The sequence below is a fragment of the Rutidosis leptorrhynchoides genome, chromosome 2 (assembly GCF_046630445.1).
Source record: "Rutidosis leptorrhynchoides isolate AG116_Rl617_1_P2 chromosome 2, CSIRO_AGI_Rlap_v1, whole genome shotgun sequence".
NCBI classification, from domain to species: Eukaryota; Viridiplantae; Streptophyta; class Magnoliopsida; order Asterales; family Asteraceae; genus Rutidosis; species Rutidosis leptorrhynchoides.
In genome coordinates this window covers 217,809,209-217,830,470 of record NC_092334.1, presented here as the reverse complement: position 1 = coordinate 217,830,470, position 21,262 = coordinate 217,809,209, and positions in this window count along the sequence as shown.

Genomic DNA, 21,262 nt, shown 5'->3' with positions numbered 1-21,262 from the left:
ATTATAGTTAATATTAAAAAGTATCATTATTATTAAAATTAACATGATTAGAATTATCATTTTATCATAATTAATATCATCATTAGTTATAATTAGTTTTAATAATTACTAAATTAATACTTTTATAAAATAAAAAAATGTAAAAATAATATTTTTATAAAAATTGTATTTTTATAAATTTAGGTTTTATTTTTAAATTTTGTATCTTTTTAATTGTTTATTCGTAATATTTATATTTTTCGTTCGTAACTAGTTTTAAGATATATTTTTTGCCGTAGTTATTTTTATTTCTAGATTTTTAGGCTTTGCCGTAAAATCTCTTAAGTGCTTTTTCTTTAGACGAAGATATAGGTGCTTTAGAATTTTGCGACGCCGTTTTATAAATTTTAGTACTTTTTAAGTTATTGCCGTTTTGGATATACAATTTCGCTAAGCTTAAATACCTTTAGACGTAACTTTTAATTCTTAGTTTTTAGACTTTTAAGTTTCGACGCGCTACATTCTTTTTATTATTTTTTGACCTTTTATTTTTTCGACGTTTTTCGACGCGCTCTTTTTCTTTCTTATTTCACGACGCTCTAGTTTTTAGGACTTAGATTTTTTTTCTATTTGTTCTTTAAAATTTCTTTAAATTTCAACGGAAAAATATTATTTTAAGTAGTTAAATTGATAGACATCCAAAATTTTCTGGTTCGTAGTAATAGTTGAATTTGTTAGTGGCGAGTTGTGGGCTTCCGATTTAAAGGTTCCTGGCTACCTGCTGCATCTATTGGCTATTCGAAACGTGGGTAAAAATCAGAAAAGTCTATTAATTTGATAACTTATATAATTTTTATTTTTATAACTAATAGGATATTCAGTGAATGCACCGAGCAAAACGTGCACCACCTTTCATACGTTCACCACCTGTAACTCGATCAAGACATCTAGCCAATATTGTCGCCGTTGATTTTTCTTTAGAATCGTCATCAAGTCGACCAAGTACTCCAATTCAAATTTCCGATAATTCATTTTTTGAACCCGACCTCACAATTGAGAATCCGGAGGATATTCAGGGACAATTCAGAGATCCTGAACCACTAATCTTTCCTCCGGAACCACCAATCATTCAAACAGAGATTTTCGAGGAACAAACCATTAAATCAGAATCCTCTAGTGATTCAGATTCAACAAATTCAATCATTGAAAGTCTGGAACCTCTAAGTATGGAAGACCGAATGAGAGCTAAACGCACTGGCCAAGGTCACGCAATTACTCAACCTGACATTAATGCGCCAGATTATGAAATCAAAGGACAAATCCTACACATGGTAACTAATCAATGCCAATTTAGTGGTGCACCGAAAGAAGATCTAAATAAACATCTTCGAACCTTTAATAGGATCTGTACTCTATTCAAAATCAGAGAAGTTGAGGATGAACAGATCTATCTCATGTTATTTCCCTGGACTTTAAAGGGAGAAGCCAAAGATTGGTTAGAATCGTTACCTGAAGGGGCGATTGATACATGAGATGTTTTAGTTGAAAAATTTCTTAAACAATTCTTTCCGGCATCTAAAGCCGTAAGACTTCAAGGAGAAATTGTTACGTTCACGCAAAAGCCAAATGAAACTTTATATGAGGCATGGACAAGATTTGGAAAGTTATTGAGAGGATGTCCGCAACATGGTTTAGACACTTATCAAATAGTACAAATATTCTACCAAGGATGCTACATCACTACACGAAAAGACATCGATATAGCAGCTGGTGGTTCCATTATGAAGAAAACCGCAACTGAAGCTTACAAAATTATTGATAACACTGCTTCCCACTCACATGAGTGGCATCAAGAAAAAGATATCGTTAGATCATCTAAAGCGGCTAGAGTCAATTCTAGCCATGACTTTGATTCCATTTCTGCAAAGATAGATGCTGTCGAGAGACGAATGGAAAAGATGACTAAAGATATTCACTCAATACGAATTAGTTGTGAGCAGTGTGGAGGACCACATTTGACAAAAAATTGTCTCAGTATTGAACAAACAATGGAACAAAGAGAGAATATTTCATACATAAACCAAAGGTCTGGAAATAATTATCAGAATAATTATCAACCGCCAAGACCAATTTACAATCAAAACCAAAATTATAACCGAAATATTTCATACAACAACTAACAAGGTCCTAGCAATCAACAATTATCCAATAATACTTACAATCAGCAAAGACCTATTTTTCAAAATAAACCACCACAAACCGATGATAAAAAGCCAAATTTTGAAGACATGATGTCAAAGCTAGTTGAATCTCAAACTCAATTTTTCACATCTCAGAAACAAACGAATGAACAAAATGCTCAAGCATTTAGAAATCAACAAGCTTCTATTCAAAATCTGGAACAAGAAGTAAGTAACCTAGCAAGGTTGATAGGTGAAAGAAACCGGGAAGTCTACCTAGCGATACAAATGCTAACCCCCGGAATAAAATAGCTAAAGCCATTACCACAAGAAGTAGTATTACATTTAAACCACCTGAAATACCTGTAATTTCTGATGACGCTATTCCTAATCCACAAGAACCACAATCTGAGCAAGATAAGGAAACAGAACCGGTAGTTGAAAAGGTTAATGAAGATAACACAGTTAAGGCTAAACCTTATGTTAAACCATACCAACCACCACTTCCTTACCCGAGTAAAATGAGAAAAGAAATACTTGAAACCGAGCAATCCAAATTCTTGGATATGTTTAAACAAATAAATGTCAATCTTCCTTTTATTGATGTGATTTCAGGAATGCCTAGATATGCTAAATTCTTGAAAGATGTAATCACAAATAGAAAGAAAATGGAAGAACTCTCGGCTGTAACAATGAATGCTAATTGTTCTACAGTGCTATTGAATAAGATACCAGAAAAATTATCTGATCCAGGAAGTTTCACAATTCCATGTTTTCTGGGCAGTCTTAATTCAATAGAAGCATTGGCAGATTTAGGTGCTAGTATAAATTTAATGCCGTATTCACTATACGCTAAACTAGACCTTGGAGAATTGAAACCAACACGAATAAGTATACAACTAGCCGATCGATCAGTTAAATATCCTAGAGGGATAATGGAAAACATGCTAGTTAAAGTTGGTACTTTAGTATTTCCAGTAGATTTTGTTATTCTGGACATGGAAGAAGATTCTCGAGTTCCTCTCATATTAGGAAGACCATTCTTAAACACGGCTAAAGCAATAATAGACGTGTTCGATAAGAAACTGACCCTAAGTATAGAGGACGAGAGTGTTACCTTTTTAGTTGATAGAGCCATGCAACAGCCGCAATCTGAAGATGATACATGTTATTACATTCAAACTATAGATTCACATGCAGAATTGTTAGAAGAATTTCCAGAATTACAAGGAACATGAGAATGTTCTTTAGGAGAAGGAACTGAACCGATTGATGAAGCTGAAATGTTAGCTACACTCATGGTTAATGGATATGAACCAACAACAGAAGAAATTCAAATGCTAAAAGAAGAAGACAGATATCGATATAAATAATCAATAGAAGAACCACCGACATTAGAGTTAAAGCCACTTCCAAACCATTTGGAATATGCTTATTTACATGGTGAATCTGAATTACCTGTAATAATATCGTCTTCTCTTACGGAAAATGAAAAATCTCAACTCATTTCTGTGCTAAAAGCTCATAAACCAGCTTTTGCATGGAAAATTCATGACATTAAAGGCATAAGTCCTTCGTATTGCACACATAAAATCCTTATGGAAGATGGTCATAAAACGTATGTGCAACGCCAATGAAGACTAAATCCTAATATGCAAGATGTTGTTAAGAAAGAAATTATTAAACTGCTAGATGCAGGTTTAATTTATCCAATCTCTGATAGTCCATGGGTAAGCCCAGTTCAATGCGTACCTAAGAAGGGTGGCATGGCTGTCATCACAAATGAAAAAAATGAGCTTATTCCTACTAGGACTGTAACAGGATGGCGTGTTTGTATTGATTATAGAAAATTAAATGACGCCACCAGAAAAGATCACTTTCCCTTACCTTTCATTGATCAAATGTTGGAAAGATTAGCCGAAAATAGTTACTATTGTTTTCTTGACGATTTTTTCGGATATTTTCAAATTCCAATAGCACCCGAGGACCAATAGAAACCCACATTCAAGTGCCCTTATGGTACTTTTGCTTACAAACGCATGCCATTTGGACTTTGCAACGCCCCTGCAACCTTTCAAAGGTGCATGATGGCAATTTTTCACGACATGATAGAAGAATGCATGGAAGTTTTCATGGATGACTTTTCAGTTTTCGGTGATACATTTGAATCATGTCTAGTTAATCTTGAACGAATGCTTATTAGATGCGAACAATCAAATCTAGTTCTTAATTGGGAGAAATGCCATTTCATGGTTAAAGAAGGCATCGTTCTTGGTCATAAAATTTCAAAGGAAGGAATTGAAGTGGATAGAGCTAAAGTAGATGTAATTGCTAAACTTCCACATCCCACTAATGTTAGAGGAGTTAGGAGTTTTCTAGGGCATGAGGATTTTTAACGACGTTTCATAAAAGATTTTTCTAAAATTGCCACTCCTATGAATAAACTCCTAGAAAAGGATGCTCCATTCATCTTTTCAGATGAATGCATCAAATTTTTTAATATTCTTAAAGAAAAACTCACTAATGCGCCGATCATGATAACTCCAAATTGGAATCTACCGTTTGAACTAATGTGCGATTAAAGTAATTTTGCAATGGGAGTCGTTTTAGGACAAAGGATTGAAAAACGATTTCAACCTATTTATTACGCTAATAAGACATTACAAGGAGCATAAACGAATTACACAACTACTGAAAAAGAACTACTTGCTATTGTCTTTGCTTTTGACAAATTTCGTTCATATCTCGTTCTAGTAAAAACGGTGGTCTATACCGACCATTCTGCTCTTAGATACCTATTTTTGAAACAAGATGCCAAACCAAGATTAATCCGTTGGATCTTACTCTTGCAAGAATTCAATATTGAAATCCGAGATAAAAAGGGAGCAGAAAATCTCGCCGCTGATCATCTTTCTCGTCTTGAAAATCCTGAATTAGAAGTTCTAAATGAATCAGCCATACAAGATAACTTTCCTGATGAATATCTATTGAAGATAGATTATAATGAAATTCCATGGTTTACAGACTATGCAAACTATTTAGTATGTGGATTCCTTGAAAAAGGATTGTCATACCAAAAACGAAAAAAATTCTTTAGTGATATAAAACACTATTTCTGGGAAGATCCACATTTGTTTAAAAGTTGTCCTGATGGAATAATACGCCGATGTGTATTCGGGGATGAAGCCAGTCAAATCTTAAACCATTGTCACACAGGACCAACAGGAGGGCATTATGGGCCTCAACTCACAGCAAGAAAAGTTTACGATGTTGGATTCTATTGGCCTACAATTTTCAAAGACGCACACGTTCTTTGCAAATCCTGTGATGCTTGTCAAAGGGCCGGAAAAATAAGTCAACTTGATGAAATGCCACAAAATGTCATTCAAGTATGTGAAGTATTTGACGTTTAGGGTATTGACTTTATGGGTCCATTTCCAAAATCTCATAATAATCTCTACATTCTCGTTGCCATTGATTATGTATCTAAATGGACGGAAGCACAAGCTCTCCCAACTAACGATGCACGAGTTGTAATCAACTTCTTAAAACGTCTTTTTGCAAGGTTCGGAACACCGAAAGCTTTAATAAGAGATCGGGGTACTCATTTTTGTAATAATCAACTTGAGAAAGTTCTTAAAAGATATGGAGTAACTCATAAAATCTCAACCGCTTATCATCCACAAACAAGTGGACAAGTTGAAAATACCAATCGAGCTTTAAAACGTATTCTAGAGAAAACCGTAGGATCAAATCAGAAGGAATGGTCCATGAAATTGGAGGATGCACTCTGGGCTTTTAGAACAGCCTACAAAACTCCAATTGAAACCACACCTTTTAAACTCGTTTACGGAAAAGCATGTCATCTTCCAGTAGAAATTGAGCATAAAGCATTTTGGGCTTTGAAGACATGTAATCTTGATTTACATGAAGCTAGTGTAGTGACCCGAACTTTTCCGAACCTTTCTATGATTATATGTTTAATGAAAACTATATTTACATGATTAAATGTTTCCAACATGTTAAGCAATCAAACTTGTTAAGACTTGGTTAATTGAAACAGAAATTTTGTAAACGTCTGATTACCCAGTTTGACCAATGATTCACGAACGCTATAAGTTGTATATGACATGATGATACATAAATGAATAAATATATATGTTTAACATGATATAATTATCATCAAGTATCTCATTAAAAATAGTAACAATAAGTTATATACTTAAAAAGGAGACTATTGACGTATGAAACTCGAAACGATACATATAACGATTATCGTTATAACCACGTCTTACTAAATATATATGAAGCATATTAATACATTGTTATATTATATATAACATGATAATATGATAATTAAATATATTATTAAGTGTATTAACAATGAACTACATAAGTAAAAACAAGACTACTAACTTAAGGATTTCGAAACGAGACATATATGTAACGATTATCGTTGTAATGACATTTAAATGTATATATATAATATTAAGATATATTAATATATCATAATATCATGATAATATAATAATTTAAAATCTCATTTGATATTATAAACTTTGGGTTAACAACATTTAACAAGATCGTTAACCTAAAGGTCTCAAAACAACACTTACATGTAACGACTAACGATGACTTAACGACTCAGTTAAAATGTATATATATGTAGTGTTTTAATATGTATTCATACACTTTTGAAAGACTTCAAGACACTTATCAAAATACTTCTACTTAACAAAAATGCTTATAATTACATCCTCGTTCAGTTTCATCAACAATTCTACTCGTATGCACCCGTATTCGTACTCGTACAATACACAGCTTTTAGATGTATGTACTATTGGTATATACACTCCAATGATCAGCTCTTAGCAGCCCATGTGAGTCACCTAACACATGTGGGAACCATCATTTGGCAACTAGCATGAAATATCTCATAAAATTACAAAAATATGAGTAATCATTCATGACTTATTTACATGAAAACAAAATTACATATCCTTTATATCTAATCCATACACCAACGACCAAAAATACCTACAAACACTTTCATTCTTCAATTTTCTTCATCTAATTGATCTCTCTCAAGTTCTATCTTCAAGTTCTAAGTGTTCTTCATAAATTCCAAAAGTTCTAGTTTCATAAAATCAAGAATACTTCCAAGATTGCAAGTTTACTTCCAAGTTTTCTAAATCCATTCCAAGTAATCATCCAAGATCAAGAAACCTTTGTTAATTACAGTAGGTTATCTTTCTAATACAAGGTAATAATCATATTCAAACTTTAATTCAATTTCTATAACTATAACAATCTTATTTCGAGTGGAAATCTTACTTGAAATTGTTTTCGTGTCATGATTCTGCTTCAAGAACTTTCAAGCCATCCAAGGATCCTTTGAAGCTAGATACATTTTTCTCATTTCCAGTAAGTTTATCCAAGGAAATTGAGGTAGTAATGATGTTCATAACATCATTCGATTCATACATAAAAAGCTGTCTTATTCAACGTTATAAACTTGTAATCATTAGAACATAGTTTAGTTAATTCTAAACTTGTTCGCAAATAAAGTTAATTCTTCTAACTAGACTTTTAAAATCAACTAAACACATGTTCTATATCTATATGATATGCTAACTTAATGATTTAAAACCCGGAAACACGATAAACACCATAAAACTGGATATACGCCGTCGTAGTAAAACCGGGGGCTGTTTTGGTTAGGATAATTAAAAGCTAAGAAGAACTTTGATTTAAAAGCTATACTTCTGGAAAAATGATTTTTCTTATGAACATGAAACTATATCCAAAAATCATGGTTAAACTCAAAGTGAAAGTATGTTTTTCAAAATGGTCATCAAGATGTCGTTCTTTCGATGAAAATGACTACCTCTTTCAAAAATGACTTGTAACTTGTATTTCCGACTATAAATTTATACTTTTTCTATTTAGATTCATAAAGTTAAGTTCAATGCGAAACCGTGGCCACTGGAATCACCCAAAACGGATTAGAAACGAAGAAATGGCGAGTAAAACAAGATTGATAAAAACTGCTCATTTTTACCTACGTGAAAGTTAGTAATAAATCTATTCCAACCATAACCTAAATAACTTATATTGTATATTATGTAATCTTGAGATACCATAGACACGTATACAATGTTTCGACCTATCATGCCGACCCATCTATATATATATATATTGCGGAACAACCATAGACACTCTATATGTGAATGTTGGAGTTAGCTATACAGGGTTGAGGTTGATTCCAAAATATATATATAGTTTGAGTTGTGATCAATAGTAAGATACGTATACACTGGGTCGTGGATTGATTCAAGATAATATTTATCGATTTATTTATGTACATGTAACTGTGGACAACTAGTTGTAGGTTACTAACGAGGACAGCTGACTTAATAAACTTAAAACATCAAAATGTATTAAAAGTATTGTAAATATATTTTGAACATACTTTGATATATATGTATATATTGTTATAGGTTTGTGAATCAACCAGTGGCCAAGTCTTACTTCCCGACGAAGTAAAAATCTGTGAAAGTGAGTTATAGTCCCACTTTTAAAATCTAATATTTTTGGGATGAGAATACATGCAGGTTTTATAAATGATTTACAAAATAGACACAAGTACGTGAAACTACATTCTATGGTTGAATTATCGAAATCGAATATGCCCCTTTTTATTAAGTCTGGTAATCTAAGAATTAAGGAACAGACACCCTAATTGACGCGAATCCTAAAGATAGATCTATTGGACCTAACAAACCCCATCCAAAGTACCGGATGCTTTAGTACTTCGAAATTTATATCATGTCCGAAGGAGGATCTCGGAATGATGGGGATATTCTTAAATATGCATCTTGTTAATGTCGGTTACCAGATGTTCACCATATGAATAATTTTTATCTCTATGTATGGGATGTGTATTGAAATATGAAATCTTGTGGTCTATTATTATGATTTGATAATATATAGGTTAAACCTATAACTCACTAACATTTTTGTTGACGTTTTAAGCATGTTTATTCTCAGGTGATTATAAAGAGCTTCCGCTGTCGCATACTTAAATAAGGACAAGATTTGGAGTCCATGCTTGTATGATATTGTGTAAAAACTGCATTCAAGAAACTTATTTCGTTGTAACATATTTGTATTGTAAACCATTATGTAATGGTCGCGTGTAAACAGGATATTTTAGATTATCATTATTTGATAATCTACGTAATGCTTTTTAAACCTTTATTGATGAAATAAAGGTTATGGTTTGTTTTAAAATGAATGCAGTCTTTGAAAAACGTCTCATATAAAAGTCAAAACCTCGCAACGAAATCAATTAATATGGAACGTTTTTAATCAATAAGAACGGGACATTTCAGTTGGTATCAGAGCGTTGGTCTTAGAGAACCAGAATTTTGCATTAGTGTGACTTATCGAGTTTGTTAGAATGCATTAGTGAGTCTGGACTTCGACCGTGTTTACTTGAAAAATGATTGCTTAACAAATTTTGTTGGACACTATATATTTTTAACATGTGAATATTATGTGATATAATAATCTCTTAACGTGTTTGATATTATGTGATAGATGTCTATCTCTAGAACAAGTCCCATTGACTCACCTAATAATAATGAAGAGTCAAATGTAAATTGGAATGATTCGTGGACTGATTCACAAGTTCCCGAAGAGGAACCGGAAGAAGAGTCGGAACCGGAAGAAGAATCGGAACCGGAAGAAGAAATAGAACCAGTGGGGGAAATAATAAAACGGTTAAGTAGAAGAAAATCCTCAACCAACAGACCAAAGTTAATTATGGTCAATGGTGTTTCCGCCAAGGAAGCAAAGTATTGGGAGGATTACCAATTCTCTGATGAATCGGATCCCGACAAGGATTCCGATGATGTTATAGAAATTACCCCAACACAATTTAATAAGGCAAAAGAGAACAATAAGAGAAAGGGCATAAAAATAGAGAAATTTGATTCCAAACCCGATGAACTTTATATGTATCGTCAACACCCGTATTTCTAAAGTTGTGACAATAACCCGGGAACCTCTAAACCACCAGGTTTTTCTAAACCAATGTGGAAAACGACGGCTCGTATTAGGGGAACATCATATATCCCTAGAAACTTGGTAAAAAGAACCAAGTTCGAAAAAGAAGAAATGAGTGAGTCGGAATAGGATAGTTGTATTTGTGCGGTGTAATATATGTAATATAGTGTGCTTATGCTTTACGATGTATGTAAAAAAATTGCTTGTATTAATAAGTATCTTTTATGAATCTAACTCTTGTCTATTTTACAGTATAAAAAAATAAAATGGATAGACAACTCAATATTTTAGAAGACTTACCCGGAGACATGATTGATGAAATCTTGTCTAGAGTCAGTCAGAATCCTCGGCACAACTATTTATGGCAAAATCAGTTTGTAAGACATTCGAAGAACGTTCCAAGAATGCCTTGGTTTATAAAAGGCTTTCGTTTGAAAGATGGGGGATATCACATTGGGAAACCCATAAGTTACGATGTGTTTACTTTGACGCATATATTGCGGGGAACCCAAATGCTATTTTACGCAACGGGTTAAGAAATTATTTTGACTCAATGTATCCGAATATAGGACTTCATGATTTAGAAAAAGCGGCTAACATGCAACATAAAGAAGCATGTTATGCTTACGGGTTAGTAATGTTCGCTTCTCACCAAAGTGAGAAAAAGAACATCGGGCTACAACTATTAAACAAAACGTTCCCACAAGTGACGGAGTCGGTAATTGGGGTAAGAAATGAGGTTTTTAGGTTATTACGAGACTGTTGGTCATTACGTAACCTTCGTCCTTTTGAAAACGTTACAACACGTTGTCATACTATCGGTCACAACGGTTACGTTTCACAAGACCAAGGATGGGAAGTGGTATTAGTAAAACCAGAATGCATGACTTGTTTCTGGACGTATGAATTACGTATCTTTGTTGCCTTTGCTGAACGCCTTATTTATTAACTAGAATTATCTTCGCAACTACTTTGTATCAAAGTTTTATGTGCTATATTTCATGCTATATGTAAAATAGTGGTATTGTAAGTTTGCAAGTTATTGTATAAAGGTTTGAATATGATATATATTTTTTTTTGTGATTAATTTTTCATATAGAATTGTAGTAGTTGAAATGGTATGTTAGCTACTAAGTATGAACTTAACGGGTAGGTACTACCCGAATTAAAGAGTATAAAACGCTAATATGAAGAAAGAGCTTTTATAAATAAGTTCATATTACGCTACGAAATACTATTGACTACTCTTGATATTCTATATGATTAACTCGTTTCATTTGACTATTTAGAAGGAAATGGCACCGACTACTCGACACACCTTGAATATGAGTGAAGAGGAATTTCATTCCTTTCTTGCTTCAAACATAGTCGCAGTACAGGCCGCGCTACATACCAATAATAACCTTGGATCTAACAGTACATGAAATCGTGTAGGATGCACCTACAAAGAATTCACTGCCTGCAAACCTTTGGAATTTGATGGAACCGAAGGACCGATCGGATTGAAACGGTGGACCGAGAAGGTCGAATCGGTGTTTGCCATAAGTAAGTGTACTGAAGAGGACAAAGTGAAGTACACTACGCATACCTTCACAGGTTCTGCGTTAACATGGTGGAATACCTATCTAGAGCAAGTGGGACAAGATGATGCTTACGCACTACCGTGGTCAGCATTCAAGCACTTGATGAACGAGAAGTACCATCCCAGAACCGAGGTCAATAAGCTCAAGAAAGAACTTAGAGGGTTACGAACCCAAGGATTTGATATTACCACGTACGAAAGACGATTCACAGAATTATGCCTATTGTGTCCGGGAGCGTTCGAAGATGAGGAAGAGAAGATCGACGCGTTTGTGAAAGGATTACCGGAAAGAATCCAAGAAGATATAAGTTCACACGAGCCCACCTCCATACAACAGGCATGTAGAATGGCTCACAAACTAGTGAACCAGATTGAGGAAAGAATTAAAGAACAGGCGGCTGAAGAGGCCAATGTGAAGCAAGTCAAAAGAAAGTGGGAGGAAAACGGTGATAAGAATCACCAATACAACAACAGCAGCAATTACAACAATAATCGCAACAACTATCCCAACAATCGCAACATCGATCGCAACTACAACAAATGGCCCAACAACAACAACAACAACAACAACATCAACTACAACAATCATCCCAACAACAATAACAACCGCAACAACAAAAATAATCAGAAGCAGCTATGCCAAAGGTGTGAAAAGTATCACTCGGGGTTCTGCACCAAATTTTGCAACAAGTGTAAAAGAAATGGTCATAGCTGAAATGTCCCGTTCTTATTGATTAAAAACGTTCCATATTAATTGATTTCGTTGCGAGGTTTTGACCTCTATATGAGACGTTTTTCAAAGACTGCATTCATTTTTAAACAAACCATAACCTTTATTTCATCTATAAAGGTTTAAAAAGCTTTACGTAGATTATCAAATAATGATAATCTAAAATATCCTGTTTACACACGACCATTACATAATGGTTTACAATACAAATATGTTACAACAAAATAAGTTTCTTGAATGCAGTTTTTACACAATATCATACAAGCATGGACTCCAAATCTTGTCCTTATTTAAGTATGCGACAGCGGAAGCTCTTAATAATCACCTGAGAATAAACATGCTTAAAACGTCAACAAAAATGTTGGTGAGTTATAGGTTTAACCTATATATATCAAATCGTAACAATAGACCACAAGATTTCATATTTCAATACACATCCCATACATAGAGATAAAAATCATTCATATGGTGAACACCTGGTAACCGACAATAACAAGATGCATATATAAGAATATCCCCATCATTCCGGGACACCCTTCGGATATGATATAAATTTCGAAGTACTAAAGCATCCGGTACTTTGGATGGGGTTTGTTAGGCCCAATAGATCTATCTTTAGGATTCGCGTCAATTAGGGTGTCTGTTCCCTAATTCTTAGATTACCAGACTTAATAAAAAGGGGCATATTCGATTTCGATAATTCAACCATAGAATGTAGTTTCACGTACTTGTGTCTATTTTGTAAATCATTTATAAAACCTGCATGTATTCTCATCCCAAAAATATTAGATTTTAAAAGTGGGACTATAACTCACTTTCACAGATTTTTACTTCGTCGGGAAGTAAGACTTGGTCACTGGTTGATTCACGAACCTATAACAATATATACATATATATCAAAGTATGTTCAAAATATATTTACAACACTTTTAATATATTTTGATGTTTTAAGTTTATTAAGTCAGCTGTCCTCGTTAGTAACCTACAACTAGTTGTCCACAGTTAGATGTACAGAAATAAATAGATAAATATTATCTTGAATCAATCCACGACCCAGTGTATACGTATCTCAGTATTGATCACAACTCAAACTATATATATTTTGGAATCAACCTCAACCCTGTATAGCTAACTCCAACATTCACATATAGAGTGTCTATGGTTGTTCCGAAATATATATAGATGTGTCGACATGATAGGTCGAAACATTGTATACGTGTCTATGGTATCTCAAGATTACATAATATATAATACAAGTTGATTAAGTTATGGTTGGAATAGATTTGTTACCAATTTTCACGTAGCTAAAATGAGAAAAATTATCCAATCTTGTTTTACCCATAACTTCTTCATTTTAAATCCGTTTTGAGTGAATCAAATTGCTATGGTTTCATATTGAACTCTATTTTATGAATCTAAACAAAAAAAGTATAGGTTTCTAGTCGGAAAAATAAGTTACAAGTCGTTTTTGTAAAGGTAGTCATTTCAGTCGAAAGAACGACGTCTAGATGACCATTTTAGAAAACATACTTCCACTTTGAGTTTAACCATAATTTTTGGATATAGTTTCATGTTCATAATAAAAATCATTTTCTCAGAATAACAACTTTTAAATCAAAGTTTATCATAGTTTTTAATTAACTAACCCAAAACAGCCCGCGGTGTTACTACGACGGCGTAAATCCGGTTTTACGGTGTTTTTCGTGTTTCCAGGTTTTAAATCATTAAGTTAGCATATCATATAGATATAGAACATGTGTTTAGTTAATTTTAAAAGTCAAGTTAGAAGGATTAACTTTTGTTTGCGAACAAGTTTAGAATTAACTAAACTATGTTCTAGTGATTACGAGTTTAAACCTTCGAATAAGATAGTTTTATATATATGAATCGAATGATGTTATGAACATCATTACTACCTCAAGTTTAGTAGGTAAACCTACTGGAAGTGACAAGAAATGATCTAGCTTCAAAGGATCTTGGATGGCTTGAAAGTTCTTGAAGTAGGATCATGACACAAAAACAAGTTCAAGTAAGATTTTTGCTCGAATTAAGATAGTTTATAGTTATAGAAATTGAATCAAAGTTTGAATATGAATATTACCTTGAATAAGAAAGATAACCTACTGTATATAACAAAGGTTTCTTTATCTTAGATGATTACTTGGAATGGATTAGAAAGCTTGGAAGTAAATTAGTAAACTTGAAGGGATTTTTGAAGTATTCTTGAAGTGTTCTTCCTATGATGATTATAGCTTGATTCTTGAAGTGATTTTTGATGAAGATGATGATTAACTACTGGAAAAATACGTTCATAATAGTGTGGGTGTGTTGAGAGAGAATTAGAAAGAGATTTGGAAGTGAAATGGAGTGAATGATGAGTGTTAATTGGTAAGTGGTGAGTGGGGTTAAAAGGAGTTCTAGTTAGTTGACTAGCTCATGGTAGAAGTTAAAATTGATTAGTCATACATGACATAATCAAGAGTGGAATCCCATGCTAGTTCCTATTGGTATATACCCATAGTAAGTACGTTTTGAAGCTGTGTATAATACGGGTAAGAATACGACTAGAATTCTTGATGAAAGAAAAGAATGGGAAAGTAACTGTAACCATTTTCGTTAAGTATGAGTGTTTTGATATATGTCTTGAAGTCTTCCAAAAGTATTTTAATACATCTAAATACACTACATGTATATACATTTTAACGGAGTCGTTAAGTCATCGTTAGTCGTTACATGTAAGTGTTGTTTTGAAACCTTTAAGTTAACGATCTCAATTAATGTTGTTAACCCATTGTTTATTATATCTAATGAGATGTTAAATTATTATATTATCATGATATTATGATATATTAATATATCTTAATATGATATATATACATTTAAATGTCGTTACAACGATAATCGTTACATATATGTCTCGTTTCGAAATCCTTAAGTTAGTAGTCTTGTTTATATGTATATAACTCATTGTTAATATACTTATGGAGATACTTACTTATCATAATCTCATGTTAACCATATTTATATCCATATATATATCGTCAAGTCGTTTTTACAAGTTTTAACGTTCGTGAATCGCCGGTCAACTTGGGTGGTCAATTGTCTATATGAAACATATTTCAATTAATCAAGTCTTAACAAGTTTGATTGCTTAACATGTTGGAAACATTTAATCATGTAAATATCAATCTCAATTAATATATATAAACATGGAAAAGTTCGGGTCACTACAGTACCTACCCGTTAAATAAATTTCGTCCCGAAATTTTAAGCTGTTGAAGGTGTTGACGAATCTTCTGGAAATAGATGCGGGTATTTCTTCTTCATCTGATCTTCACGCTCCCAGGTGAACTCGGGTCCTCTACGAGCATTCCATCGAACCTTAACAATTGGTATCTTGTTTTGCTTAAGTCTTTTAACCTCACGATCCATTATTTCGACGGGTTCTTCGATGAATTGGAGTTTTTCATTGATTTGGATTTCATCTAACGGAATAGTGAGATCTTCTTTAGCAAAACATTTCTTCAAATTCGAGACGTGGAAAGTGTTATGTACAGCCGCGAGTTGTTGAGGTAACTCAAGTCGGTAAGCTACTGGTCCGACACGATCAATAATCTTGAATGGTCCAATATACCTTGGATTTAATTTCCCTCGTTTACCAAATCGAACAACGCCTTTCCAAGGTGCAACTTTAAGCATGACCATCTCTCCAATTTCAAATTCTATATCTTTTCTTTTAATGTCAGCGTAGCTCTTTTGTCGACTTTGGGCGGTTTTCAACCGTTGTTGAATTTGGATGATCTTCTCGGTAGTTTCTTGTATAATCTCCGGACCCGTAATCTGTCTATCCCCCACCTCACTCCAACAAATCGGAGACCTGCACTTTCTACCATAAAGTGCTTCAAACGGCGCCATCTCAATGCTTGAATGGTAGCTGTTGTTGTAGGAAAATTCTGCTAACGGTAGATGTCGATCCCAACTGTTTCCGAAATCAATAACACATGCTCGTAGCATGTCTTCAAGCGTTTGTATCGTCCTCTCGCTCTGCCCATCAGTTTGTGGATGATAGGCAGTACTCATGTCTAGACGAGTTCCTAATGCTTGCTGTAATGTCTGCCAGAATCTTGAAATAAATCTGCCATCCCTATCAGAGATAATAGAGATTGGTATTCCATGTCTGGAGACGACTTCCTTCAAATACAGTCGTGCTAACTTCTCCATCTTGTCATCTTCTCTTATTGGCAGAAAGTGTGCTGATTTGGTGAGACGATCAACTATTACCCAAATAGTATCAAAACCACCTGCAGTCCTTGGCAATTTAGTGATGAAATCCATGGTAATGTTTTCCCATTTCCATTCTGGGATTTCGGGTTGTTGAAGTAGACCTGATGGTTTCTGATGCTCAGCTTTGACCTTAGAACACGTCAAACATTCTCCTACATATTTAGCAACATCGGCTTTCATACCCGGCCACCAAAAATGTTTCTTGAGATCCTTGTACATCTTCCCCGTTCCAGGATGTATTGAGTATCTGGTTTTATGAGCTTCTCTAAGTACCATTTCTCTCATATCTCCAAATCTTGGTACCCAAATCCTTTCAGCCCTATACCGGGTTCCGTCTTCCCGAATATTAAGATGCTTCTCCGATCCTTTGGGTATTTCATCCTTTAAATTTCCTTCTTTTAAAACTCCTTGTTGCGCCTCCTTTATTTGAGTAGTAAGGTTATTATGAATCATTATATTCATAGATTTTACTCGAATGGGTTCTCTGTCCTTCCTGCTCAAGGCATCGGCTACCACATTTGCCTTTCCCGGGTGGTAACGAATCTCAAAGTCGTAATCATTCAATAATTCAATCCACCTACGCTGCCTCATATTCAGTTGTTTCTGATTAAATATGTGTTGAAGACTTTTGTGGTCGGTATATATAATACTTTTGACCCCATATAAGTAGTGCCTCCAAGTCTTTAATGCAAAAACAACCGCGCCTAATTCCAAATCATGCGTCGTATAATTTTGTTCGTGAATCTTCAATTGTCTAGACGCATAAGCAATCACCTTCGTTCGTTGCATTAATACACAACCGAGACCTTGCTTTGATGCGTCACAATAAATCACAAAATCATCATTCCCTTCAGGCAATGACAATATAGGTGCCGTAGTTAGCTTTTTCTTCAATAACTGAAACGCTTTCTCTTGTTCATCATTCCATTCAAATTTCTTCCCTTTATGCGTTAATGCAGTCAAGGGTTTTGCTATTCTGGAAAAGTCTTGGATGAACCTTCTGTAGTAACCAGCTAGTCCTAAAAACTGGCGTATGTGTTTCGGAGTTTTTGGGGTTTCCCACTTTTCAACAGTTTCTATCTTTGCCGGATCCACCTTAATACCTTCTTTGTTCACTATGTGACCGAGGAATTGAACTTCTTCCAACCAAAATGCACACTTTGAAAACTTAGCGTACAATTCTTCCTTCCTCAATACTTCTAACACCTTTCTCAAATGTTCACCGTGTTCTTGGTCATTCTTTGAGTAAATAAGTATGTCATCAATGAAAACAATGACAAACTTGTCAAGGTATGGTCCACACACTCGGTTCATAAGGTCCATGAACACAGCTGGTGCATTAGTTAAACCAAACGGCATGACCATAAACTCGTAATGACCGTAACGTGTTCTGAAAGCAGTCTTTGGAATATCATCTTCTTTCACCCGCATTTGATGATACCCGGAACGTAAGTCAATCTTTGAATAAACAGACGAGCCTTGTAGTTGATCAAATAAGTCGTCGATTCTCGGTAGTGGGTAGCGGTTCTTGATGGTAAGTTTGTTCAACTCTCGGTAGTCGATACACAACCTGAATGTACCATCTTTCTTCTTAACAAACAAAACAGGAGCTCCCCACGGTGATGTGCTTGGTCGAATGAAACCATGCTCTAAAAGTTCTTGTAATTGGCTTTGCAGTTCTTTCATCTCGCTGGGTGCGAGTCTGTAAGGAGCACGAGCTATTGGTGCAGCTCCTGGTACAAGATCTATTTGAAATTCAACGGATCGCTGTGGGGGTAATCCCGGTAATTCTTTCGGAAATACATCGGGAAATTCTTTTGCAATGGGAACATCATTGATGCTCTTTTCTTCAGTTTGTACTTTCTCGACGTGTGCTAGAACAGCATAGCAACCTTTTCTTATTAGTTTTTGTGCCTTCAAATTACTAATAAGATGTAGCTTCGTGTTGCCCTTTTCTCCGTACACCATTAAGGGTTTTCCTTTTTCTCGTATAATGCGAATTGCATTTTTGTAACAAACGATCTCTGCTTTCACTTCTTTCAACCAGTCCATACCGATTATCACATCAAAACTCCCTAACTCTACTGGTATCAAATCAATCTTAAATGTTTCGCTAACCAATTTAATTTCTCGATTCCGACATATATTATCTGCTGAAATTAATTTACCATTTGCTAATTCGAGTAAAAATTTACTATCCAAAGGCGTCAATGGACAACTTAATTTAGCACAAAAATCTCTACTCATATAGCTTCTATCCGCACCCGAATCAAATAAAACGTAAGCAGATTTATTGTCAATAAGAAACGTACCCGTAACAAGCTCCGGGTCTTCCTGTGCCTCTACCGCATTAATATTGAAAACTCTTCCACGGCCTTGTCCATTCGTGTTCTCCTGGTTCGGGCAATTTCTAATAATGTGGCCTGGTTTTCCACATTTATAACAAACTACATTGGCATAACTTGCTCCGACACTACTTGCTCCGCCATTACTCGTTCCGACACCATTTGTTCCTTTCGTTCTATTAACCCCTGGTCCGTAGACCTCACACTTCGCCGCGCTATGACCATTTCTTTTACACTTGTTGCAAAATTTGGTGCAGAACCCCGAGTGATTCTTTTCACACCTTTGGCATAGTTGCTTCTGATTGTTGTTGTTGTTGCGGTTATTATTGTTGTTGGGATGATTGTTGTAGTTGCTGTTGTTGTTGTTGTTGTTGTTGTTGGGCCGTTTGTTGTAGTTGCGATTGATGTTGCGATTGTTGGGATAATTGTTGCGATTATTGTTGTAATTGCTGTTGTTGTTGTATTGGTGATTCTTATCACCGTTTTCCTCCCACTTTCTTTTGACTTGCTTCACATTGGCCTCTTCAGCAGTCTGTTCTTTAATTCTTTCTTCAATCTGGTTCACTAGTTTGTGAGCCATTCTACATGCCTGTTGTATGGAGGCGGGCTCGTGTGAACTTATATCTTCTTGGATTCTTTCCGGTAATCCTTTCACAAACGCGTCGATCTTCTCTTCCTCATCTTCGAATGCTCCCGGACACAATAGGCACAATTCTGTGAATCGTCTTTCGTACGTGGTAATATCAAATCCTTGGGTTCGTAACCCTCTAAGTTCTGTCTTGAGCTTATTGACCTCGGTTCTGGGACGGTACTTCTCGTTCATCAAGTGCTTGAATGCTGACCACGGTAGTGCGTACGCATCATCTTGTCCCACTTGCTCTAGATAGGTATTCCACCATGTTAATGCAGAACCTGTGAAGGTATGCGTAGCGTACTTCACTTTGTCCTCTTCAGTACACTTACTTATGGCAAACACCGATTCAACCTTCTCGGTCCACCGTTTCAATCCGATCGGTCCTTCGGTTCCATCAAATTCCAAAGGTTTGCAGGCAGTGAATTCTTTGTAGGTTCATCCTACACGATTTCCTGTACTGCTAGATCCAAGGTTATTGTTGGTATGTAGCGCAGCCTGTACTGCGGCTATGTTTGAAGCTAGAAAAGTACGGAATTCCTCTTCATTCATATTCACGGTGTGTCGAGTAGTCGGTGCCATTTCCTTCAAAATAGTTAAATGGAACAAGTTAATCATACAGAATATTAACAGTAGTTAATAGTATTTCGTAGCATAATATGAACTCATTTATAAAAGCTTTTTCTTCATATTAGCGTTTTATAAGTTTAAATTCGGGTAGTACCTACCCGTTAAGTTCATACTTAGTAGCTAATATACAATTCAACTACTACAATTCTATATGAAAAACTGATTGTAATAATATTTCGCGTTCAAACTTTTATACAATATTTTACAAACTTACAATACCGCTTATTTTACACAAAGCATGAAATATAGCACACAATAACTTTGATACAAGATAGTTGTGAAGACAATTCTAGCTAGTACACAAGTCGTTCGGCAAAGGCAATAAAGACACGTAATTCATACGTCCAGAAACAAGTCATGCATTCTGGTTTTACTAGGACTACTTCCCATCCTTGGTCTTGTGCAACATAACCGTTATGGCCGTTGATAAGACAGCGTGTTGTAACGTCATCAAAGGGACGAGGGTTACGTAATGTCCAACAGTCCCGTAATAATCTAAAAACCTCATTTCTTACCCCAATTACCGACTCCGTCACTTGTGGAAACGTTTTGTTTAATAGTTGTAGCCCGATGTTCTTGTTCTCACTTTGGTGAGAAGCGAACATTACTAATCCGTAAGCATAACATGCTTCTTTATGTTGCATGTTAGCCGCTTTTTCTAAATCACGAAGTCCAATATTCGGATATATTGAGTCAAAATAATTTCTTAACCCGTTGCGTAAAATAGCATTTGGGTTCCCCGCAATATATGCGTCAAAGTAAACACATCGTAATTTTTGGGTTTCCCAATGTGATATCCCCCATCTTTCAAACGAAAGTCTCTTATAAACC